This window comes from Cyanistes caeruleus, chromosome 5, assembly GCF_971803275.1.
Source record: "Cyanistes caeruleus chromosome 5, bCyaCae1.hap1.1, whole genome shotgun sequence".
Taxonomy (NCBI): domain Eukaryota; kingdom Metazoa; phylum Chordata; class Aves; order Passeriformes; family Paridae; genus Cyanistes; species Cyanistes caeruleus.
In genome coordinates, this window is record NC_141705.1 from 37,356,077 (window position 1) to 37,376,436 (window position 20,360).

At 38.6% G+C, this 20,360-nt stretch overlaps 1 long non-coding RNA gene across 6 annotated transcripts in view; it reads right to left on the minus strand.

Moving 5' to 3' along the window:
• The window catches only part of LOC111927909 (uncharacterized), a 351,859-nt gene that overhangs the window by 294,419 nt on the left and 37,080 nt on the right, over positions 1-20,360 (minus strand). The gene's annotated exons all lie outside the window — the stretch shown is intronic.

The window sequence follows — 20,360 nt, forward strand, 5'->3', positions numbered from 1 at the left end:
AAGGCGGTAATGTAAACTGTAGCTAAGTTACCAATTTCTTATTCAAAATCAGAATGTATGGCAGAAAATGATTAATGTGGCAGACTCATGACACTGATGTTATGAGAAGCTGTTTCATACAACAAGACAAGGCAAAAATGAGAAAAAAAAAGCCAGCCTTATATAGCATAAAGAAAACATGTAAAACGTTGCTTATGATTGAGTAGAAATTCAGCATTACCATAAAATTCTTTTGCCATTCTATAGCCAGTTTCTATTTTGAGATCAGATTCCTGTTACATCTACTCTAACCAGAACCTTTCCTATGTGGCTAAGGACCTTAGGCATGACAATAGTACCAGAGTTATCAAAAAGAGCCTTTTCTCCCTTATATGCCATTTAAAAAATTATTTTCAAGACTATTTAGCTATGTATCAAATGCCATTCACAGACTACCACCCTGTCCTGTTGTGGAGCCACAGAGTTTGAGATTTCATGTTGAAGATGGAGAAGCTGGACCTTCTGAAATATATTTACCTTCTTTTGTACAGGTTTTGATCTTACCACACAAAAACTATTCTTATTTATTAACAATTCAGGCCCAGTCATTCTCAACTGATAAATACAGAGAAGCAAAATAAATGCCAGAAAGACATTCCTCTTTCTGAAGCCTCTTATTGCTTCAGCCTCAAGATTAGCCCTGACTGACAGACAGCTCCTGAGTTATCTGGGCATCATTTAACTCCTTCCTGCTGGTGAACACTACCATAGTCAGAAAACAGAATTCCAAAAAGAAAAATAAAATACCAGCCAGAAATAGAAGCTCCCTTCTAAGGAGATATGCATAGATCTTTCCTATTTAAAATGCTTTGTTATCCGTCTCTCTAATATGTGCAGAGTAAACAGCCTCAGAAAAAGGCAGTAAAAAATAGAGAGAAATTTAGGAAGATTAAGATGGAAATCTTTTATGCTCACTGAAAACATCCAGAGGTGATTTATCTTCAAAGTATATTAAATTCTAACTTGTTTTATCATAAACATGCTCAAGTGAAGAAAAAGGAGATTCCTGAAAACAATGACATTTTCACTCATCAAAGCAAATTATCACAGAACTATGAAACATATTTCCCAGTCCTTCTCTTAGAATGTCTTTTATCAGGGAAGATATTTCCCATCCTTTTTATGGTTTTTATGGTTCTGCCTAGGTGACAGCATCTTCTTTATGGGTTTAGTGGAAGTGCATTTCTTTTCTGCTGTCTTCTTGGTGAAATATTCTCTACCCTGTGTGATCTCCTTTTGTGAGATCAAAAAAGAATTCAATATTCCATTGAAGATTTATCTTCTTGTTTCATTTTTCCAGTCCAAAATCTTATTTTGAGTTCTGTTTTACTGCTTAGATTTATTTTTTTTTTTGTTTGCCTTAAAATTCTTCATATTTTAAAATAAATCAGAGGATTCTAGTGGGTTTTTTTAAGTTGCTTGCTTTGGGGCAGGATTGCTCACACCTATACCTATAATTCAATTTTAATTATGGAGACATACAATTAACTACTTCCAGGTTGGTGCAGGATGAACTAATCAATAGATAGCAGCATGTTTTTTTGCTGAACAGCGTCAAGAGAACAGGTAAATCCATAATTCCCAAGACACAAGTGGAATAAATGTCATCATTCATTTGTGAGTCTATGGGCATGTTATGTTCCTTTGTGTGTTCATCTGAAAAAAGTAATATATGATAAACCTCTGCCTTAACACAATTCTTTTCCCATCACGGATACAATAGCACATTTGCATCATCCATACATCAGTTATCCACTACCTTGATTGGTTTATTTTACTCATTGGATAGCTGGCCAAGTGCAAGGGCCTCTCTAAAATTGGTATTTCTGAAGAGACTGCAGACAGCTTCAGGACATTATGTAAATCAAGTGAATTTCAAATTAATTGATAAATGCTTTTCCACTTTTTTTTTAAACTGAAATGCTGTATTTCTATATAGGCTAATATTTACACACTAACGGAGTCTGAGTTTAACTAGAAACTCAAATTTTCATAAGCATGAAGGAAAGTGACAGTAATCTGCTGCTGAATAAAACTGGTTTTTGCAACTACAGTTTCTACATTTCATAATCCCCGTGTAATCTCTCTTAAGCACAGAGCTCACTCTTTAATATATGTGCCCCAAAAGAGGTGAAAGGATCCAAATCTCTTTTATTCATGTAGACTGCATCAGACTACTAGTTATTTTATTAGAACATATAATAGACCTAGCCTGACACAGTAACTCCTGTTGCAGTTACCAGAAATAGTCCCAGAGCATTAGCCAAATGTTGTATGATACACCACCACTGGGAACTATGTTCCTATTCTACACCAATTCTAGAAAAGAAACTTCAATAAAAAACCATCTCTTCTCAGCAGGGAAGCAGGGAATGAAAGCATCTGAAGGACTTAAATTTCACATGTTCTTCAGTGGAAAAAATAAAACCCATCTGAAACTGCAGGAAATGATTGAGGACCTTGTAAAATTGATGCAGGAGCAAAAATATCACCCAAGAGACGAGGTCACTGCAGCACAGAAACTCATCCCAATAGTCAGCTGTCACTTGTCAGACAGTAGCTACAGACACTTCTCAGGGTAATCCATGATATTGTGAGGAGACAAACATTGTCATAGATCACGTAAATTAGCCGAATCCAGAAGACAATGGACAGTGTTGCAAGATGCAATTCCCAGACTGCTCAGGTGATTGTGCCGCCTCTGAAACTCAAGCCCTTTTCCTGACTAGAGATGGACACTGGGAGCATCACCAAAGACACTGTGCTGTGGTGGTGGAGTGTGACCTTTGAATGAGAACCCTATTCTTCCCTTCCGGCTTGATGTTGTGATCAAAGTGCCCACTCCTTCTTTATTTGCACTACATTATAATAGGGACTAAACATGGGCTCATCAGTGAGGCAACTGCTGAAGACCCTGTGAGTGCATGAGGAAAGAGCTGTACTGGCAGGTGTGAGCTTACTTTTGTATTGTACCAAAGACTTTCCCAGAGGCCTGCCAGCATTCAAGTGGGAAAGGACTGTGATGCTGTGCTTTTGGACAAATCTGGTGCAGACAAGAACAGGTGGGTGGGAGTGAGCTGGAGGCAGCCTAGGACAGTCCAATAGACATGGAAGATGACCATCCCACGATTGTTACTAGAAAACACCTCCAGCAAAATCGTCTCCCTGTCCCTATCCTCTCTACTCTAAAGAACTATGTCACACTTTGGCAGCTCCTTGTCCTACCTATTCTATCTCTGACCAACCAGATTCACTTCCTATTGAGCAGCTACAAGGTTGTCTAATCCTAATAGATGTTTGCTGTGGCTCTCCTTGCCTTGACTCTCCCTATTATTTATTTACAAGAAGGCATGAGATTTATTTGCCAGCACACATGTAAAAAGCTGGTCCTCAGAGACCTAACAGACTGACTACTCTGTTCCAAAGGAGGATATGCAAAAGCTAGGCACATAAAGATGAATTAATAGATTTAAAGCCTCTGTCTGGTTAAGCCCTGTCTGTTTATTCATCTTCTCATTCTGTAATGGAAGAATGCTGGCCAAATAAACAAAGTACCATATGACCTATTGCTGTGTTTTAACAGTGTTCTGTATTCTTTATTTTAACCTGTAAAAATTGAGTAGTGAAAGGTTAGAGAGCACAGATTCTAGAATTAATCACAAAATTTTCTTCTCACCATGACATAAACTCTATTCTGTGTCTATTCGCTATTTGCAGAACAAAGACAGGATATCCTAGAAAAATCAATATTTTCTCAGTGATGGTGGTTGTCCTCAGCTTGCCTCCAGGTAACACAATGAAAGGTTTTAACAAAATGTCAGTTAGCAGAATTTATAGAAAACGCTTTTGATCAGGTTCCTTGTTTGGAAAATTACTACAGTAAGGATTCCCATTTTGTAAATGAGGTCTGTTGACTTTATATTGACTTACCACATAATGGATTGTAAAAAACCAATTTTACTGGAGCAAAATTTTACAGTCTTTCACAAGCCTGGCCTGTTGATGCACATTTTTTCCTTTTCTTGTAACAGTCTGCTATAGGATATGATAGGTACTACAAAACTTCATTGCTCTACCCATGCAATTAGAGAAATTTTATTGAAATACAGAATGATAAAAAGAGAAGTCTCCCCTCATATTTTTTTTCCTTTCGAAAGCTATCATCAATAACTCTGTAGTTTGTGTCATGCTGTAGCCACAAAAAAAAAAAATGAGACAGTTGTTGATAATTTTTCTGTCCACCAGCCTAGGCCATGCCACTTCATAAGTGTTGAGAATTTGCTGGCTTTGGAGAGGCCGAAGCATGTATTCTCAAGGGGCTGAAAGGAAAATGTTCCACAAATGCCAAGCTGGAACTTGGCACCATGGTCATTTGGCAGATGAACAGCACTGTACATAAACAAGTAGAGAGAGCTTAAATTCTAAATATCCTCTAGAGAAAAGATAAAAAACAGTTCCTAGGAACAGTGAACAGAAGCTGTCAGGCAAACTAAGATCACTGATTTTTGTCATGAATGACACGATTATGGCTGTTTGGTCTGGATGGGAATGAATGATTATGCAGTACAAAGTACTGTGTTCTCCAATCTCATGAGAGATTCCACTTACACTCATTAGATAAGGCACTGTGTCACATTTGTTAGATCTTAGGGCTTAAATACTGTATTTTACTCATTAATCCAATTATCTTCCTTCTTCACCACATCTTTAGATGACATTAATGTATCATCATCAGTTAACAGAAACTTTTTCGATTTTTGTGCATATCTATGTAGAGGAAAATACATAGGCTGTAGAATAGCCACTGATTTTCCACTCAAATGCACTGCTTCAAAATTAAGCTGACCAAGCTGCAATTTTATTTCCACACCTCTCATACTTTTATTATGCAACACACAAACACTAAAAATAAGAATATATATGGCTCAGAGTTTAGACTGCCAGCTGGCTATCTGACAAAAGAACAGATTAAGCAAGGTAGCAGGATCTCTGATCCAGCAGATGAACAGGCTGTATTTTGCCTTCTGCATATTAATGCTGTTCAGATCTGAAGGGGATCTGCTGTGACCCATGAGCACTTTAGCTCTGCATTGCACAGCACTCAGGATATTCAGTAATCTGTTACCACAACCCACAACCTTGATATCTTTCAGTCACCATCCAATACCAATTCAGGGTTTCGTAATGCACCCTTACAAAAGCTTTCAAAACCTTACTCTGCACTGAAACAGTAGGCACCCTTCTGAGAGACCAAAGTATAGCCCTGCTTTTTATCTTGGAAGGACTTTAATCCACATCCAGTTTCCTTCTCTTAAAATACAACCAAAGATTAACAGAGAGTGGAAAAAGAACCTTCAAACTTGCAAATAACTTGCTAAATGTCAAATAAGCATATTCAGTTTTAAATACTAACACTAAATTACTACTGTGCAAAGTGGCATTCCGCTCTCTTCCCTTTTCCAGGTCTTTCCTTTACAGTCCATTACTTTCTCTTTGTGGGCCTGAACTACACCCTCCACCAAAAAATCTATGCTTGTATTCTGCTTTTTCTTGCACTTACTTGTGGCTTGAAAGAAATCCAGTTGTGCAGTTAGGCCCAGATCCAGAAAAACACATGAGCACATGATTTATATATATGAATAGTGCTATTGTGCAGGATGCAGGCTCTTTCCCAATATTCCCATCAGCCTTTTTCCTGCTGTTGCCTTTGTTCCCCATTATTGCATGTGGCTTTTCTGTTTTTTCCAAGATTTTCCTATAAATTTAAAACCAGGCACAGTCTATGTGTATGATTATGCTCAGAATGGAGAGGAGTGGGGTCTCAGAAGAACCAAGATATGAAATACACACGCAACTGTGTTTAAAATGAGATGTCAGACAGTTCTCAGCACCACTTTTCATCAATTAACATGTATCAGAACACCAGTTGGATATCCTGCTTGTTCAACTTGAACTTTAGGAAGCTCATTCTGGTAGCTAATTTAGCTAGGGGAAATACCATTAGAGAAGTAGTGAAGGTTTATGAGTTACAGTTGGGACATTAAGCACTAAATATTCTAAACCAAATAGTATGGATTCTGTGATATTGTGAACCTTTTAATACTCTTTCACCTATGAGCAGTGGTATATATTTTGAGGTGAGATATAAATGTGTTTCAAACAGTCCCATAAGTAAAATAAACATTTACAGTTAGGTATTAACTGAGACTGATCAGTAACATGAATTCTCCTGGAAAAAATTTCATGTACTCAAGTCACTTCAATTATCATGCTTTTGGCTTAGGAATACCTCTTGGAGATTCCCACGTGTTGAACAAGGCATTTATAAGTGCTGCTGTGATATTTACTCTAGAATGCCAGATGTGAACTCTTTGCAGGTGTGCCCGACATGGTGCAAGTTCGCATGGATGATTTCAGTGTGAAGGTGCGCCAATGTCTGCTATACCTCTTATACTATAAGTATAGCAGAAATACCAGTGCTGGCCAAACACTTTCATAAACCCTAATGGGAGTCAACAGCATAACCCAGGGAGATGTTCACAACCTTGCAGAGTCAAAGTGCTGTTATCACATTCTCAGCTTTCTGAGATTAAAATCAGGAAGGAAATTTGAAAGTTGAAAGAGCGATTAAAAAACTAACTGTATTGCATTAGTGACTTGTAATGCATGCAACATCATCATCTCTGGTTCTCAGAGAAAGGGATAATGATTTTGGTGAGAAATTTTGGTTCAGCAACGCATACAAGGTCAAGAACAAGAAGTTGATATAACTGTAAAAGTACATTCAATGCTATTATCCTGATAAAATAAATTTCTAGTAGCTCAAAGCCCTTTAATTTGATATTGCTGGGGTATTTTGAAAACACAGGTGATAAGCTTTTGTGTTAGAGCTCATTTGAGTTGAATTTTAAGTCAGCAAATGCTCTGGTGCTAACAACTTACTAAATGTTTCCAGGCAACAGAAAGAAAGTAGCAAAAGGTAAACAATTGAAATATGCTAAAGAGGAACAAACTGATACAAAAATAAAACCTCCTTCTGTTTGAAGCTACTCACGTCTAAGCAATGTTTACTCCTTCTCTGTTTCATGCATTAAGAGGAAGTACAGAGTCCCACAAAACAAGGGTCAGTGTTTTTCAGATTTTTTTCACTGTGTTATTTCCTCAAAAGTTCCTCTGATTTTTTTTAACACTTCAGCAGAAAATTGCTTCAACCCATGAAAACCACTACAGAGTCTCCAAAGGCTTGATAAAGTCACTGAGGTTGATTGAATGTCTCCCTGTGCTTTACATACCTCTGCTGTGTGTGTTGGGGGTTAATTGTTTCCCTGCAATCACTCTTGTGAGGCCTGCATACTGGGATAGAGAGTCTATTTTTTGGGTCTTGTGATACTTACATTTTTTACAGCTCTGGCAAACCAGAGGTGCTGAAATTGCAGTTTGTGCCAGCTGACAGGAGCTGCTGACTGTAGTGAACTCCCCTTGGGCTAGCCAAGGTCCAAAAGTGCTCTCTGGTATTTTTCTGATTTTCAGTGAGTACTACTATCAACTCTAACCCATCACCAGGAAAACCCTTATTTTTCTCTACACACCAGTAATCCATGCTCTCTACCTGCTGCCCTTTGCATACACTGCAAAACATATAGGCACTTGCTCCAGCATCTCTGATGCCCTGGCCTATAGGTGTGATGGCTTTAGAGGCACCACTCTTCTGGGTGTGGAATGTGTTACACAGCTACTTCAGAATCACTCTCAGCACAAAATTAAAGATGCACATACAAGCATCTTTCTACCTACACCTCTTTTTTCATTGTACAGTTGAACAGTTTGCAGATTTTCTTTGCAAGTGGTTCCCTTCTTTAGAGACACAGACATTAAAAATCATTAGAAAGTGTCTTATCAGGCTGGAGAATGATACCCTCTATAAGCTGCCTCCCATATAAAATCCAGACAGTGGTCATAAGTCATATTTTCTTCCACCTTATCCTGGATATCTGTTGACCATTTCCTCTTTGTTAAAATAAGCAATGTTTGACTCCCTTGGAGTGGAAAAACATCTGTTTGCTAGACCAGGTATCATGTCCTATGCTTGACTGCCTATACCTAACAGCATGTATTGGGTTATGTGGTGAGACTTTGACAGCAGGGGGACTGCAGGGGAGGCTTTCTGTAAGAAACTCCTAGAAATGTCTCCTATATGAATAGAGTCAAGGCTGGCCAACTCCAAGATGGGCGCATTGCTGGCCAAGGTGGAGCCCATCGGTGATGGTGATAGTGCCTCTGGGACAACAATTTTAAAAGTTGCTGTGCAATTTTAGCCAGAGAGGGGACAGAGAATATGTGAGAGCAACAGCCCTGCAGACACCGAGGTCAGTGGGAAAGGAGGGGGAGGAGGTGCTCCAGATCCAGAGCAGAGATTCTCTTGCAGCCCATGGTGCAGCCCATGGTGAGGCAGCTTCACCCTTGTAGCCCATGGAGGACCCCATGCTGGAGCAGGAGGATGCCTGAAGGAGGCTGTGATGCTGTGGAGACACTGTTGGCTCCTGGCAGGAGTGTCAACGTGTGATGAACTGACCACAATCTCTACTCCCCATCCATCTGCACTGCTAGTAGGGTAGAGGTAGAAAAAACTGTAAGTGTAGCTGAGCCTGGGATGCAAGGATGAGTGGCAGCAAGGTTTTTGGAGATTTGGGTTTACTTCTTATTACTCTACTATAATTTGACTGCCAATAAAGTAAATTCATTTCCCCAGTCTGGCTCTGCTTTGATCCAGATAGTAATTGCTGAGATTTCTCCCTTTTCTTATCTTGACCCAAAGACTTTCATCATATTTTCTCCTCCCCAGCCAGCTGAGGAGGGGAGTGACAGAGCCATTTTGGTGGGCACCTGGTGTCCAGGTAGGGTCAACCCACTATATCATCCCTTCTATCAGCAAGTGGTAAAATTCTTCCTTTCTCCCTGTTGACTCACTAGATGTTTCAGTTTAAAGCATTTTTCAATTGAACTTTATGGTCCATGTTGCATATTTCTAGGTTTTTATCATAAAACATAACTATGTATGTAGTTCATTACTAGCTCGATAGGGCAACCATTATAATAATGTCACCACTTTGGACTCACAGTGGGCTTGGTATGATCTTTCCCTTCTTCTGTGTTCAAAGCACCCTGTAAACTTACTAGACTAAGATGGGAAGGCATTTTTCAGGAGGCTGATTTTACATTTCAGTTCCTTTACCAAACGGATATGCTCTTGCTCAACTTAATGCACTTTGAAAAGGAGTTAAGCCAAAAATGAGAGTCATGCTAATTATGCAATGAGGATACCCACATATGGAGTCACTCAGAAATAGCCATTCTTGAATAACATTGTATAACCAAGCATGGGGCATATTTTAAAGTTTTTCTTTACAATCATGGTAAATAGAGCTTTAGGAATTTAGGGTTTTTTTACTTTGTGTTCCTTTCCAATTTTTTTTTTAATTGGGTTAGAGTGGCCTACTTTTTGGTAGTGTCAGGGGGCGGGGGGTGCAAGGGCACAATTGTGGAGTGTGTAAGAAGCTGCTGGAATCTTCCACTGAATCTGGAAGAGCCAATCCCTGGTGGTTACAAAGATGGACAAGCAGCTGGCCAAAACTGGGCCAATCAGAAATGGTGATAATGTCTCTCTGATAACATATTTAAGAAGAAATCAAAACAAAGGTTGTGGTGCAGCTGTTATTTTCCAGCCAGAGAAGTATAGAGTGAGAATATGTGAGAAGAACAACTCTGCAAACACCAGGGTCAGTGAAGAGGTGGGGGGAGGAGGTACTCCAGGTGCCTGAGCTGAGATTTCTCTCCAGCCCATGGTGAAGACCATGGTGAAGCAAAAAAAAATCAAAAAGAAACAAACCAGTGGAACTTGTGGCTCAAAATTTGCTTCAGCTAAATTGCTGAAAAAGCACAAGAGTACTTGTATCTCCAAGTTCTGCCCAAAATTTCAGTAAAAGACACCCTTTACCATGCAAATAGGAACTCAGAAAAAAATTTCCACATTCCTAATAAGAGAAAAAGTGATAAAATTTTAATTATATCAGGATGTATTAATTCAGTATGCAATGGGAAAAATATTTTGGTCTCTTATGTTAGCTTGGTGACTCAGGCACCATGGCAGGATTTCCTTCCCTCTAAAAATTCTTTAATTGGAGTGGATGATGAGGCATCTGTTGCCACTCCTTTGGACTCAGTACAGCTGTCTACGGAAACACAGAACTGTTTTCGTAAATGGACAATGGAAAATCTTTTTCATAGAGTACAAAAGGCCAGCAAGCAAAGGAGCCAAATCCATTCCTGAGGTCCCTGAAGAATATCAGTGGCATCATGGCAGAGATTATTATAGCCTATATGCTGGATGCCCTGCAACAAACGGAAAACACTGGAATAAGCTCACAAACCTGATCCACAGAAACAGCCTAACTGGTGGGACATCTGGCTGTGGGTTAATGTTCCCCTTCTTCTAGGAAAATGTTGCTAACTTTTTTCTTAGGAAGACAATTTTTGACTATTTTGCCTTACTTCTTTCCCTGGCCCTTCAGAAAATTTGGGTGCATGTCTAAGGAGCAGGATTATATTGTTGCAGCGATATTACAATATAGTAATTGTTTCTGGCAAAAATGGGAAAGATTTTTAAAGAAAGATAACTTCAATTTCATATCTTTTGTCCCTCTGTATGTCCACAGAGTAGCATAGGGGAGAGAGCAGGACAGGCATCTTTGAAAGCACTAAGGAGCACAGAAACAATTTGACCATATGTGTAGTGTCTGCTCATTAGGAATTTTTATTAAAGATATGAAGTCTTTTAACTTCCACACATTCATAGTCCAGTGATGAGCTAACTGAAACTCAGGAGGAAAAGCTCCCCATGTAAGTGCAAGTGCACGCACACACCCCCACCCCCATGTACAAGCACAGGAGAGGGGAATAATTCCAAGGGAGGAGGAGACACACTCACTCTAAGAGCTGCGTTCCATTACCTGCAACATACTGCTGTGCTGACCTTGCCAGGAACTGCTGCAGCAGCCAATTTACCAGCTCAGGAATCACTGAAGTGTTATTTTGCCAAGGACTCTGAAGCATTTTAAGGAGAGGTAAAATGCTTCTGTCCTCTTGTGTTCAGAAGAGCCAAGAATTCACACACACGCGCATTATGAGGCCACCCAACAGAGACTATGAAATCATCTCCCTGAGATGATCAAAGGTGTCTGTGTTAAAGACACCTTGTATTTTTGTGTACTAAAATATGTAAATGTATGCATTCTAGTTAGATTTTGCATTGAAACTGGCAATAAAAAGGGAGGTGGGAGTGTTGTAAGACCGACACATTTACCGACTGATTTGCTCCACATTATCTTTTTTTTGAACATAACAGTGCTGTTTGGAAACTGTATTAAAATTATTGCAGTAAGAATCTACTCTCAAATATTTATAATCACAAAGTGCAGGAGAAATATACATAATATTCAGGATCCTGAAGTCATAATCCTAAGGGTAAATATTTTTGAAATTTCCTATGAAAGCCTAATTTTAGCCAACTTTTCAATAAAAAGAAACAAACCGAGAGCATAGAACACAAAAAACCAGATCCACGCATAGTTTTCCATCACTGCTATTGTAAGTACCCTGAGGGATTAGACTGCATGGGATTTCAAGCAGGAGAGGATTTCTACAATATTATTCTCTACAGCCCCCATTAGGAATTAATGATGCTTCAAGTAGGATTAAGTCTTACAAATGCTGTCCTACTGCTGCTACTACACAACTATGGCAACATGATGGCTTCTGCCCAGGCTGTGCTCTTAGCGGAAGAGATCTGCAGTAGAAACAGAGAGACACCAATTCTTCAGGGACATCTTACTGATCTGCACATCACTCAACTCCATTAACCATGTAACTGGGATTCCCAGACTTTAACATTCCCACAGAGTGCTCCATCATCCCTAAAGCTCTGAGAGGACAGCAAATGTCAGCTGAACCTCATGAAAACTCCTGCTTTGTTTCCTTTCCTGTGGGATGTTGTTTCTGGGGTACAATGATAAATGCATTTGCATACACCTTTAATTGAGCCTATATTCATCCTGTCAGCAAAATATTTGGCTTATCAGAATAAATGAGTGGGAAAATACTGCTGAATTAATGGAAGCACTCAACCTTTTCTAATTATACACTGCATTAAACTTTTATGAGAGAAACCATATAAAGATGCTTTGCCATGAGTGTATTCTCAGAGTAGTAGTAAACTAATTTAGTTTGGTCAGTTGAACTGATCAGGCAAGCAAAAGTTTAACTCAACAAAGTAAAAAAAATTCATGCAAGTGTGGAATCCCTCATTAATCTCTGAACAGAACAGAAACAAAGCTGAAAACTCATTGACTGCTTCAAAAGGTAGTAAAGAAATAGTTCTGCATCACAAAAAAAATCCAAAATCTAAAGCAAAAGGTTGATTTAAGGCACTATCTCCAAACTTACATGTTTGTCTTTTATTAATTTTATTTATCTGCCTTTGATACATCAGCTGATGCTGGATTTTATTTATATTATGCTATTTATTTCTTCAACTCCAACTCAGATGCATGTCCCTGCTGTGCAGTATGAACATGCACATAATAAAATATCATCTTTGTTTCAGAGAGCAATTAACTTAACAGCTAAACAGACAAGACAAGAAAATTGGCAGGGAAAAGGAAAACTCAGAACACCCATTTCACATTGTGCAGTTGAGGCACAAGATTATGATCTTACACTGGTAAATGGCAGCAATGTTTCATTACTGTCATACGTAGGGATAGGATTACATTTTACATATACCCAGGGAGACATGGAATGCACATGGCAGAAGGGAGAACTGACCCCCAGTCTGCTGCATGCAGTGCAGAGGTGCTGATATTCTTTCTTTGACTGCTTATCAACACAAAATACTTTTCATAGAATCATGGACTCACAGAATGGTTTTTGTTGAAAGGGTCCTTAAAGATCCTCTAGCTCTAATCTACCTGCTATAAGCAGGGACACCTTTCACTTGACCAGGTTGCTCAAAGCCCCATCCAGCCTGGCCTTTAACATTGCAGGGATGGGACAGACACAATTTCTTTGGACAACCAGTTCAGAGAGAAGTGCCTCACCTCTCTTACAGTAATGAATTTCTTCCTAACATTAAACATACCCTCTGTCAGTTTAAAGACATTTTCCCTCGTCTTATCACTGTATACCCTCTCCAGCTCTACTGTAAGTCCCCTTTAGATACTGCAAGTCTGCCTCTCTTCTCCAGGCTGAACAACTGTGGATCTCTCAGCCTGTCTTCACAGGAGAGGTGCTCCAGATCTCTAATTATCTTCAAGGACTTTTTCTGGACCTACTCCAAAGGGTTCACATTCTTCTTATGCTGGGGACCTTTGGACTTAACACTCCAGGTGCAGTCTCAAGAGAGTAGAGCAGAGGGGAAGAATCCCCTCCCTCACCCTGCTGGCTGCACTGCTTTGGATGCAGCCCAGGATACAATTGGATTTTTGGGCTGTAAGTGCACATCTGCTGGCTTATATCCAGCCTCTCATCTACCAACACCCCCAAGTCTCCTCAGGGCTGCTCTAAATCCATTCTCCATCCAGCCTGTACTTGTGCTTGGGATTGCCCCACCCCAAGTGCAGGACATTGCATTTGGCCTTGTTGAATTTCCTGAGGTTTGCATGGATCCATTTCTCAAGCCTGTCCAAAGTTCCTCTGGATAGCATCCCTTTCCTCCAGCATACCAACTGCAGCACACAGCTTGGTGGCATCAGCAAACTTGCTGAGGGTGTGCTCAATCTCACAGTCCATGTCACCAAGGATGTTAAACAATGCCAGTCCCAATACTGAACCCTGAGGGACCCTACTCAGAGTATCATTTTTCCTAACCTTATCCCTGGCAGCTCAGACAATCTCCCTGTGTTCCTCCTAGGCTGCCTGTTCTTGCTTCCATGCTCTGTAGAGTTTATTTTTGTGTTTGAATTTGTCCAGGAGCTCCCTGTTCATGCACACAGAACTCCTGGTGTTCTTGCCTGATTTCATCAATTTTGGGATGTATCGCTTTGTATGAATCTGGGATGCATATACACTCGCACAGAATAAGCACATTCATTACATATACACTCTATACCCAGTATAGAAGAAAACACTATGACAGTGTATATGTCATTTATGCACTACAATATACATTACACTTACCTCAAAAAATTAGCCCAACAGCCTCAGACCAGTTCGATGCCTGCTTGGTATTTATTAAAAAAACAGTCTGTGGCTTTGCCTAGTAATTTGTAGGTGTTAATACCTGCTGGTTACCTTTTGAGAAAGAGATAATTTCATGTTGCTGATTTGTGATAGACACTGACAGGCTGGTGGGTGGGCAGCCCCCCTCCAGGTCTGTGATTTCAGCTTTTGAGAAATAGGAGGTGTGTGCACTAGAAGAGAACATGGGCTAAGCTGACCTGACCTCCATTGTCAAATCTGTCACACAGGAAAGTGGCTTTGGAGTCAAGGGGTTTCCTGCTTTACCAGCATAAGTTGTCATGCTGGGGAGATCCTTTCAAAGGTTTCCATGATTGGCAGCTATTGGAGGAAGACAGCAATTGCAAGTGTCTAATAAAGACTAGACCTGGATGGAAAACAGAACTTTGCCTAACAAAATATGGTGATATTTCAAGTTGGGAAGAAGCCCTTCTTTTCAATTTCAAAATCTCAAATTTTCAAAATTCTACACAAGACAATTTTATTTGAAGAGAATAACCTCCATATTTCTGCTCCATCATTTTTGCTCTTGGTGTTTTTTAATAAAATAAAGAAATTGAAATAAATATATATTTTCAAGCAAAAATACAAAAATCCAATTAAAATTTTTATTTTACATGTGTCAAAACCCTTTTTGCAAAATTAACATAGACAAAACTAGCCTTTTAAAGACTTCCAAAGTCAGTATTATCCCTGATGTCTTGCCAATCAGCTCTAATAAAAATACCTACTGTTATATAATTCTTTGAGAATCACAAATAAGAGGAAGTATATACACATAGTGAAGAATAATAATAATAATCATCATCATCATCATCATCATCTTTGTAGATAGATACAGATGTAATACTTGGGGTTTTTTGAGCTAAGCTATAAATTCATAACAGTAAAACTGACCTCTCTTGTGGGATGTGATTGACAGAATAAAATGGTTGCACAAAATACTATGTTAAGTGCTGCTACTCTGAATCAAGTATTCTTTCACAACATGTTGTATCGAGTTTTCTCTGACTTCAAATTAATTTTTCTGTGGAAAATACTCATTTGTTGATAGCTTCACTGTATGTACTGCAGCAATAATTTTAAGGGACATATAGTGAAGCTTTAAATCATATTTTGGAAGAACATATTCAGGCTTACATTCTTAGAAATCCCAGATCAACATCTGATATATTTCTGAAGAGATACACACATTTTCAAAGGGAAATGTAGCAGTCAGTGCAGAAACTATGTAAAGAAGATTCTCAGCTGTAGCATGTAGAACCTCTTGATGATCATGTTGTCTTTTTCTTTATTAATATTCTATCTTTTACTCATATATCATGATGGAAATTGCTTCAAATGAAAACAGCTGCTTCCTTTGTGGTATTAGGCACAGTCTGAATTTTGTTTTGCAACAGCATGTGCCATTCTGCTGAGGGCAAGCAATGATTAGCAATTCTTTGCTGCAAACTTTATCAACTAACTTTAGCAGCTTCTCTGTGTGGTTTAAGGTGGGTGGCCATGCAAAACCTAAGAAAACAAGCTGTTTTTCTGTTCTGTGCCCTGTAGAAATGTCTGATTTGCCCATGTTTTCAAGCTCTATAGCATATAGTGCTTCATGCTTCAGATTCAGTGGCTGTAATTTCAGATATATGCTAACCTTGATCAGGAAGGAAGGCAACACTTTACCAGATGATAAAGTGTAAATTTCTACATCATGACCAATTCAATTTTCCAATGCTACCTGAACACACAGGCACCCAGCTTGAATGCCATAGCTCTAGCAGAGTGGAATACAGAGCACTGAATTAGAATTTAAAAAACTGAGCTTTGTAACTGGTCTGGTGAACAGACTAAAATCCTTCACTTTTGGAGATATCATCCATAAAACAGGAGAAAGATTATCTGTCCAGGAAAAGTGTCATGGAAAGCTAGTTACAACATACTACTAACATGATATTGCAATTCTTTTATGAACTGGAGTTAGGTCCAAGCAATGAAGTCTGGATCCTAACGTTCCATTTGCAAGTCAAATTTTGCCTGCAAAATGTCATGTCTGAAAATATCCCCAGCAAGGCTTTATCTGTGAAAGGTAACATACCATTCCTTTCCTTCCAAGGCTTGTAACATTTTCTCTTAGGATTAAAACAATATCTATTGCTTTAGGGGGTTTTTTTGTTGAATTTGTTCATTAGAAATCACTCATGAATTCACATCAAGGGTAGGGTACGCCACCCCAAAGGAAAAAATTCTGAGCAGTTATGAGTTCCTAAACTAGAAGCACAGAAAAAAGAAGACCCTGGTTTGTTTTATTCCTTTGCTAGTTGAATATCCATAGCAAAACATAGAAGGTGCATAGTGATCAATGTGGTGTGACATGTATATAATTCAGTGCTTTTATCTACTAGATTTTCCCCTATGAAAAACATGAGGCACTCATTTTCCAGGGACAAACAAGTGTCATCTTGTCACACAGCACCTCAGATATTAAAATATGTTCTGCCTGCATCAAGACAGCAAAAGTTTATCCCAATTTCACACGATGATATAATTAGAATAGGGCAAAGTTTGTAAAAAGATCAATCCATCAAATTAAAGAGTTTTCATTAAATCCTGATGTTGCAATACCATTAACAGTGGACATCTCTGGCTTAATCATAGGTAAAAATGTGATTTTCCTCTATATCAAAGTTTATAGCTTTAATTGAGTCAGTAAAATCTACTTTCATATACATAAAATAATTATATAAGTAAGTGTTATTTAAGGACTACTTGCACACTTCTGACATTTCTGTGACTTCAGTCCAGCCTTTAAGAACTTGCCAATCCCAGGAATCAGAGTTTACAAGAGAACAAAATGTACTTTATAGAGAAATTAGTGGTAAAAGCAGATGAACTTGTTCTGAAGAAGGTTTCAGTATGTGCCCTTTGAAAAATACATGCCCCATCATTTACAGCTACAGTGAGTCAGAGGAGAACTGGGCAAGGCCAGTTCCTCAGAGAAAATAATGACTCACCAAAATCTGTTTAGACTGAGCACCCTGGTCCTGACCTCCTTATAATAAAAAACAACACTGTGGAAGATATGGAGGTTTTCAGATGAAGAAACACTTGCTCTTTTGGGACCACTTTTTCCTAGCCTATCATCTGCCTTAATTGATAACTTCATCTTCATATATAGAGCTATAAGATGAGGAAATCTGATTTCACTGAAAAAGCAGGCACTTTTAGGGGAGGATAGGAATGATTCAAATGCAAGTAAATAAAATACAGATAAAATGAAGGATAAAGTTCCTCTAAAAATTTTAATGATTACTTGATTGTCTTAGATATGGTCTAACTTAGAGTTCATATGTGGCCACTTTTTCAATTATCAATCTTTTACTCTGTATGTGATCCTTTTTTCTCCAAAAGGCTAGAAGCCCCCTCACTATGTTGCATTCAGAGATGGGCAAGGTCTTATGTTCCCATCCCCAACTCAACACACTCATGGCAAAGAGCCCTTCAAAAGCCAGAATTATCAAAGCTCTCAAGCATAAGCAAGGAGTACTTGGGGACTTAGCAGTATCACAGAGTAGGACTGACAGTGAAATAAAATTAAGAGATCATTGTGATACCCTACTCTATGGAGCAACGTACACTAATCTCTGTAAAATGAATACCCAGAAAACTCTGCCCTAGAAAGAGCTCTGGCATTGTTGGGTGGGGAGCTTGATGGAGGGACTGATGCCTGGGTGGGCCTTTGGCTAAATATTGGATTGCACAGAGCTGAGCTGTCTCTGACATGGCATAGCTTTCTGAGTCAGCACAAGGGCTGCCTATAAGAGCAGAAAGAAAAGGTTCACTCTTTCCCAGGACATCCCACCAGGGCAAACATGACCATCCTCAACATAACTGGATTTAACCAGTCACTAGGAGAAAAAAATGATCCAAGAACTTTATTTCACACTTTTTATCAGCTGTCTTATTCTCTGTCTATAATGAACCAGCAGTTGCATGTAATTAGTTTTATTTTAAATAGTACATGCTGAAAGAGTATCTCACAATTGCATATGAATCTTTCTTCATACTCTTTTTTTTTTTTTTTTTAATACTTTACTCTTGGTGAAATCCCATTTATTCCAAATATTCCCCCAAATATTTCTCTCTTGGGACTTTACCTGTGGGACTATACTTCTTGATAGGAATTATTTGACAGTAACCAGAGTGAAATTAACTGTTTCATTGTATATGAGGCAATAAAAGCAAAGTTTCCCCTCAATTTAGTGGTAGAATATTAGTGAGAGGCTTCCATAAGCTCCTGAAATCGTGTTCTACAACGAAATTCAATTTATTATGATATGATCCTGGTCATCTTGAGAAATGTTGCACATTTCAAGCCGCTAGTCAGCCCCAGCTAAAACCTAAAACCCCAAACTGGCCTGTCAATGCACTTGCGTTTTATATGTACAAAATACATTTATATTGGGTGGTCTGAGGGGCTTTTTTTCCTGAAGCGGTCAAAATTATTTATATGTTGCTTTCAGAGATGACAGGCAGTTTATTTCATTATCAGCATTAACCATACTTCTTGTATTTCCTGTCATTTAACAGCATCCTAATTGATTACAAAAGAAGAAAAGGGAACACTGAGTATGTCTGCAGGAGACTGTGAAACTAATGACAGATACCTGCTGAATTTCAATACTTCTCTAAGGAGGTTCACACAGACAGTGCCTGAGGAGTGCAGAGGTCTGAAATGAAGTATTTCTCAGCTTTTTGTCCAGTTAATCTCCTTGTTCAGAGATCACTTTGTTCAGAGATCACCTGTGATACTTTTTAAAGGCACAATTAAAACTTTTGTTACATCTCAGTAAATATTTGAGTAGAAACAGAGCCAACTACAAAACTACAAATCCAATTAAAATATTATTTTCTTTAAAAAAATTATCCCGCAGACATAAACGTGACCTTAACATCCATGTGTATGTATCAGAGTTAAAATGTGCTTTGATGTGCTTTGATGCAGGATATGAATATCAATTGTATCTCTAGAAATCCATGTGATTCTTGATCCATATTTTCCCTGTCCTCTGTATGATAAATAGTGGGTATAAATCGATGAAACTAACTGTACCAAAATCATCTACTGTCTTGGAAGCTAAGAAGGAAAAGAAAACACATCAGCCTGTTTATTCAAGTTTTCTCTAGAGAAACCAACAAGGAAGTTCTGCCACCTTGGAAAAGCTATTCTTCCTTACTGCTACATGTAAATGTGATTTGATAAAAACTGTTCTGAAATGGAAATCTCAAAAATTAAAAAAATAATATCAACTGCTTATGTCTGATAGATATAACAGCTCTGTGTCAAGAGGTGGAGGTGAGAAGTCTAGGAGAGCCAAGTATGTTGTTCTGTGACAGAACAAAAGGAAATGGTCTCAAGTTGTGCCAGGGGAGGTTTAGATTGGCTATTAGAAACAATTTCCTCACTGAAAGGGCTGTCAAGCACTAGAACAGGCTGGCCAGGGCAGTAGTAGAATCACTTTTCCATAGAAGCAATGAGAAACCATCTAGTTGTGGCATTTAGGGACATGGTTCAGTGGTGAAGGTGACAGTGTTAAGTTAATAGTTGGACTGGGTGATTTTAGAGGTCTTTTCCATCTTTAACAATTCTATGATTCTATATATTATATTGAAGCTCGGTATTGTTAAGCTTTAAAATAAAACACGAAAAAAATCATATATGGAAAGGCAAAAAGGGAAAAACGCTTTGTTCCCTTCATGAAAAAAAGAGGTTCATAGAATAAACTTGAACCTTTTAATTATAAAACTGTTTTATTTAAAAAAAAACAATATTTTTTGACATTCACGCACAGTCTGCTCTAAAAAAAGGTGTTTCAATTTGTGAGCTCAGCATTTTTACCACCCTCAGAAGAACATGAAGAGTTGATTCTACACCTGTTTATGAAGCTGAGTGTTGTGAGACACATAACGTGACACATAAGGTGTCTTGCTGCTGTTAGACTTAGTACCAGTGACTCACATCAGGAAGCTTAGCAAAGAACTCAGCT